A 5,918-nucleotide genomic window follows, 5' to 3' on the forward strand; every position below is an offset into this window, starting at 1 on the left:
AAGTCAACGTCATTTGATCTGCGGGAAAGCATTTTCGCCTGGACATAGAGTTCATGTGCGAAAACGACAGGAGCCCGACAGTCATAGAATTTTTATAAAAATTCTGTATTGTCTAATAAAAATTTCCACCCCACCCTCACTTCCCTTTCGCACTCCCTTGCTACACGCGGCTATGCTATACATAGTTCTGCCTGCCTAACGCCGTACATGACTATGCTATGCTTTACCCTCTCTCATCCTCTCCTGCCTCCTCCTCACGCTCATTTCCCTTTCCCACCACTTGGTGTATACGGCTATGCTATGCTTGTTTCTGCCTGCCTAGCGCCATACTTGACTGCTATGCTTCATCCCTCCCTTCCTCCTTCCCATCCATATATTTTCCTAAAATTAACTAGAGGGGATTCTGGTGCTGCGATCGTTCAGCCACCATGGGAATGATGGGTAGTACACGGATTTGCCTAGTCTTCGTGCTTGCGGGTTTCAAATGCACTTGTGCTTTGTTTATTGCTGTGTTTTGATTTTCTTTCGGATAAAAGAATAGACTGTTGTGAACTTCGCGACCAGATTTGAATTGGTGAGCCTACAAAGGTTAAAGTGCAGAAGTGTAACTGCCGATTCTTGCTCAACTTCGTTTGCGACAAAGCGGATACAGGTGACGCGGAGCCAAAAGGAGCAGAAAGAACGAAGTTGAGATAAATCCGTGTACTACCCATCATTCCCATGCTGGCTGAAGCGCCATGCGTTGCAGCTCCCATAGACACTAGCGCCAGAGTTCCTTCTAGCAAGCATTGTAGGAAACTCTATGTTCCCATCCTTCTCACCCTCACTTCCCTTTCCCACCCCCTTGCTATCCGCCTCGTGCATCGGTATGGTGGCGCCACCGCTCGGCTCAGGCGGTTGTGCCCTCTCACAAACCCCCATAGGATCCCATGCATTTTGAATGAAGTTTGCGATTCCGTTGCGCAAAAACAAACTAGCGCCATCTCTCGACAATACGCCACACCGACGACGCAACACCACGGCCGGGCTAGACCGCACGCGCGCTCCTTTCCTTACGGCCTTCTCACCCGTCGCGAAAGCAATGGGAGAGTTTCTCAGTATGTTTCGCCGCCCGTCGGCGGTAGGGGCGCTGCGACCCTGACCGTGCATCTCCTGCGCCGCGCACTCGGCACAAGAGCGTTGCTCGATGTGAAACCGCGGAAGGGGGGTTCTCGACGGAGAAAGGGGAGGGGGATTATTCAAGAAGTCAGGGGTAGAGGGAGGATCGTCTCCTTTAAAAAAAAACTAATGTTATCAGACGGCTCTCTGCATAATGTCGGTATGCATGTGCTCGTGGATAATACAAGCTCAAACTCAGTAAAACTACGGAAGAATCGGCTAACGAGGCATAATGCAGGAGGGTAGCGAAGTGGGCGAGTTGGAAATTGCTCACGATGGTTAGCGCAAACGCAACACGGACGAAAAGAATAAAAAATGACGACACAAGCGCTATCTAACAACTGAATGTTTATTGGAAAAATCACGAATATATATGTATAAGAAAGAGAAAAAACAACAAACCCGCACATGCGCCAAAGATAACTGACAGATAAAAACGTGTATGCTAACAAAACTACGCCCTTTCCAGGAAAGACACTTCCTCATCAATCAAAGCGATAGATGGGCAGCTCACGCAGTTCTCTTTCTTAGACATATATATTTGTGATTTTTCCAATAAACATTCAGTTGTTATAGATAGCGCTCAATTGTGTCGTCGTTTTTTCTTCTTTTTGTCCGTGTTGCGTTTGCACTAACCATCATGAGGCATAATGCAGGAGGCATGAAGCACTGGCAACGATCAGAGAAAGAGAGAAACAACGCTGCACCTGTTCTGCAAGCAGAGAGCACCAGATACCTTTGGCCCTTGGTCTTGTTGGACAATGAGGCCGCAATTAAGAGAGCTCGCCTTCCCTTTGCTAGCTATTTTCTATTTCTTTATTTTTCCAAATACATTTGGAGTGGTTTTCAGGGCAAAATGCTGCGATCTGCAGCATGACAGCTCTTTGAAACATGTACGTGAGTTGTATATCTAATGGTTGAAAATAACTGCGTATAGGGAGAAAGAAAGTAAAAAAAACAAGAGAAGACTCTTGCTGCTGAATAACCCCTTCGGACGGCACGCCCCGAGAGTGGTACCTGGTGTTAACACCACCTGGAAACATTAATTCCAGGGACTCCGAGCTCTTTTGCGTTCCTTTTGTTAGCGTCAGGATGGCTGGGCCGTAAAATAAGACACAATAGAAAACGCAACGCACGACACACAGTTAAAAGGGAAAAAGAAGTTCACATTTAATTATCAACAACTTGGTTACAACGCAAAACTCATAACACAAAGTCGCGTACGCATATTCGCTCAAATCGCACTGCTAACAACGCACAACCGCTCTAATCGCACCGCTAAAACGCACAACCGCTCAAATCGCTCGCACTTTTCAGACTCTCCTCGTCGCTTATTATTATTACCTCGGATTTGACTCTTGCACTTCGCTACTGACGACCAACAACAGGCTGCATCAGCTGTACAAGCTACTGCGAGCACAAGACAGGAACGAACTACACAACCTGAGGCCTGAGTTTCTAGCTCTTTTGGACAAGATAGTGGTCTTTTTCAATAAGGCCTCTGAACACCTGCCACGCAGGAATGTGCTAGGAGTTTTGGAAACAGCTGTCCAGCCCTACTTGCAACGCACTCCCATCTTAAGTTGCCCTGAAGGCGTTGACGACAGCCAATCCCGACGATCCGCAGATCTCAGAGCCGAAAAATTCCTAACAATTCTCCGCGTCAATCACACAAACCAACTGACTGACGCGAACGACAAGCCTTCCACCTACGCACACAAGCGGACTAGGAAGCATTTTAGGTTGTGAACGAGACATTTGTGAAGTCCGACAAAGTTTTCACTTGAAAGCGTTCAACTATTTGCGAGTGCTTACGAGCAATAAATATTTATTTCCAGACCTCAGAATGTCTATATACACGTTTGATGGCGGAGCGCTGTACTCCCGGCTCTTGCATTTATACGTTTTTCGATAAGCTTAAGCTCGATGCACATTGCGCATATAAGAAGTCAGAATAAACCATTTGTGCGTCTTCAACGATTAGGCAACTTGTTTTTCAACGCGCGGTGAGTGAAGAAGCGCGCCCGAACTCATGTGCCGACGTTGCGCGCGCTGCACGGAGCGGCGGAGGAGGGTCAGGGTCGCAGCGCCCCCCTCAAAGCAGCGGCGAGAGGTATGTACTACACCCGATGCGAAGGCCGTAAGAAGCGAGCGCGCGCGTGCGGTCTAGCCCGGCCGTGGCAACACGTCCTCTTGCTTCCACCGACTGGCCATGCTCCAAGCTAACTCCTCTCTCCACTTTCTTTTATTTCTTTCGGTGGCCGTGAGCGCGCGCTCTGCACTGTGCAGTAGTTATGGCAGTAGCGCACCCGACAAGACCGGCTAGACTCGTCGCTTTCGTCGCGTCTTCCTTGAACGTTGCAACGTTAATATTGTGTTAAGGCGGTGGCCACACGTCGGACGATGAGCCCTGATTTCGTTCAGCTGCCATCTCATCAACAGCAATGTTTCAGACGCCTCAGCTGTGCACTTTTGTCCGTTGGGTGCTGGACAAGATGGCCTCCTGCAAGACCGCGTTTTTCCAAGTCAGCTGTGTGTGTAGTTCTCGGCGTCGTAGCAGTTTGATGACGCGAGGACGTCAACTGGTGCTACATCGTAGGAACCGCTGAAGTGACTGCAAGCTTGACGACATTGTGCCAGAATATTCTAGCGTACTGTACGCGCACGATTGTGCTACACTTAAAATACCGCGCTTGGCCTCGCGCGTCAACCTGGTACGCCTGTGTGCAACAAGTGTGTTGTTATCGTTGTTGCGTCGGTTAATATTGAATTGCAATTGGAATACCGTTTTTGCAAAGGTAAGTGAAGCTGTAAGTAGTTGCCCTTCTATAAGCTCGCTACTCCGCGAACATTACTTCCAGAATCGCGTTTTATGTTGAGCTGCACGTACCAAAGGAGAATCTAGCATACGAGATACATTACACGCGTGCGCATTTCCTGTATAAATCTGAGTAATGCCACGCGTGCGCATTTCCTATATACGTCTGAGTAATGCCATGCTCAATTTAAAGAGCATGTGTTAGAGGATTGTGGCTTCAATGGTGAAAGTGATTAGATATTCCGAAATATGTGATTGCAATGCAGTTACAACTTTCTCATATGTTAACGCGGTCTGTGAACAAAAAAAAAAAACGCTGTGTGAATGTTTGTTGGTCATTTGCTAAAGTACTTTCAGGCATTATTATGCAGCTGTGTGACAGCTGTTAAAACGTTGAATAAGTTAGATTTTGGTTTTCTTGGCCTAGTTGAGTGCTACGAGTGTTGGGCGAAGATAAAAACGCGTGTCTTATGTGCGTTTCTTAAGCAGCCATACAGCCGCAATAGTCATCGTTGTTGTACTGTTTGGGGTGTTCAATAAAACAAGAATGCTGTTTTGTACTGCAACAGTTTTTATTTCATCTGTGTTAACCGATCACGCAAACAACTTGGACACATGCACGTAAGAAACGTACGCAGTGCATCGCGCGCACGCATAAAAAGCGGGCCTGTCATTTTAAAACAAATAATATAGAACAATCGACGTAACAGACGGCATGGTTGTCTAGTGGAGCAGCGTCGGCAATACAAATATCAAACCAGAATGAAACATGAATAGAAAAACGGAGAGTAACAGGCGCTTTGCCCACGGCTTCTGTGAGCCGCGCATATCACGGCCGGGCTAGACTGCACGCGCGCGCTCGCTTCTTACGGCCTGCGCATCGGGTGTAGTACATGCCTCTCGCCGCTGCTTTGAGGGGGGCGCTGCGACCCTGACCCTCCTCCGCCGCTCCGTGCAGCGCGCGCAACGCCGGCACATGAGCTCGGGCGCGCTTCTTCACTCACCGCGCGTTGAAAAACAAGTTGCCTAATCGTCGAAGACGCACAAATGGTTTATTTTGACTTCTTATATGCGCAACGTGCATCGAGCTTAAGCTTATCCAAGAACGTATAAATGCAAGAGCCGGGAGTACAGCTCTCCGCCATCAAACGTGTAGACATTCTGAGGTTTAGAAATAAATATTTATTGCTCGTAAGCACTCGCAAATAGTTGAACCCTTTCAAGTGAAAACTTTTCCGGACTTTACAGATGTCTCGTTCACAACCTAAAATGCTACCTAGTCGGCTTGTGTGCGTAGGTAGAAGGCTTGTCGTTTGCGTCAGTCAGTTGGTTTAAGTGATTGACGAGGAAAAATCTTAGGAATTTTTCGGCTATGAGAACTGCTGATCGTCGGCAGTGGCTGTCGTCAATGCCTTCAGGGCAGCTTAAGATGGGAGCGCGTTGCAAGTAGGGCTGGACTGCTGTTTCCAAAACTTCTAGCACATTCCTGCGTGGCAGGTGTTCAGAGGCCTTATCGAAAAAAGACCACTATCTTGACCAAAAGAGCCAGAAACTCAGGCCTCGGGTAGTGTAGTTCGTTCCTGTCTTGTGCTCGCAGTAGCTTGTACAGCTGATGCTGCCTGTTGTTGGTCGTCAGCAGCGCAGCGCAAGAGTCACATCCGAGGTCTGTAATAATAATAAGCGACGACGAGAGTCTGAAAAGTGCGAGCGATTTGAGCGGTTGTGCGTTTGAGCGGTGCGAGAGCGGTTGTGCGTATGCGACTTTGTGTTATGAGTTTTCCGTTGTAACCAAGTTGTTGAGAATTAAATGTAAACTTCTTTTTCCCTTTTAACTGTGTGTCGTGCGTTGCGTTTTCTATTGTGTCTTATTTTACGGCCCAGCCATCCTGACGGTAACAAAAGGAACGCGAAAGAGCTCGGGGTCCCCGCAATTAATGTTTCC

This window comes from Rhipicephalus sanguineus, chromosome 11, assembly GCF_013339695.2.
Source record: "Rhipicephalus sanguineus isolate Rsan-2018 chromosome 11, BIME_Rsan_1.4, whole genome shotgun sequence".
Lineage (NCBI taxonomy): Eukaryota > Metazoa > Arthropoda > Arachnida > Ixodida > Ixodidae > Rhipicephalus > Rhipicephalus sanguineus.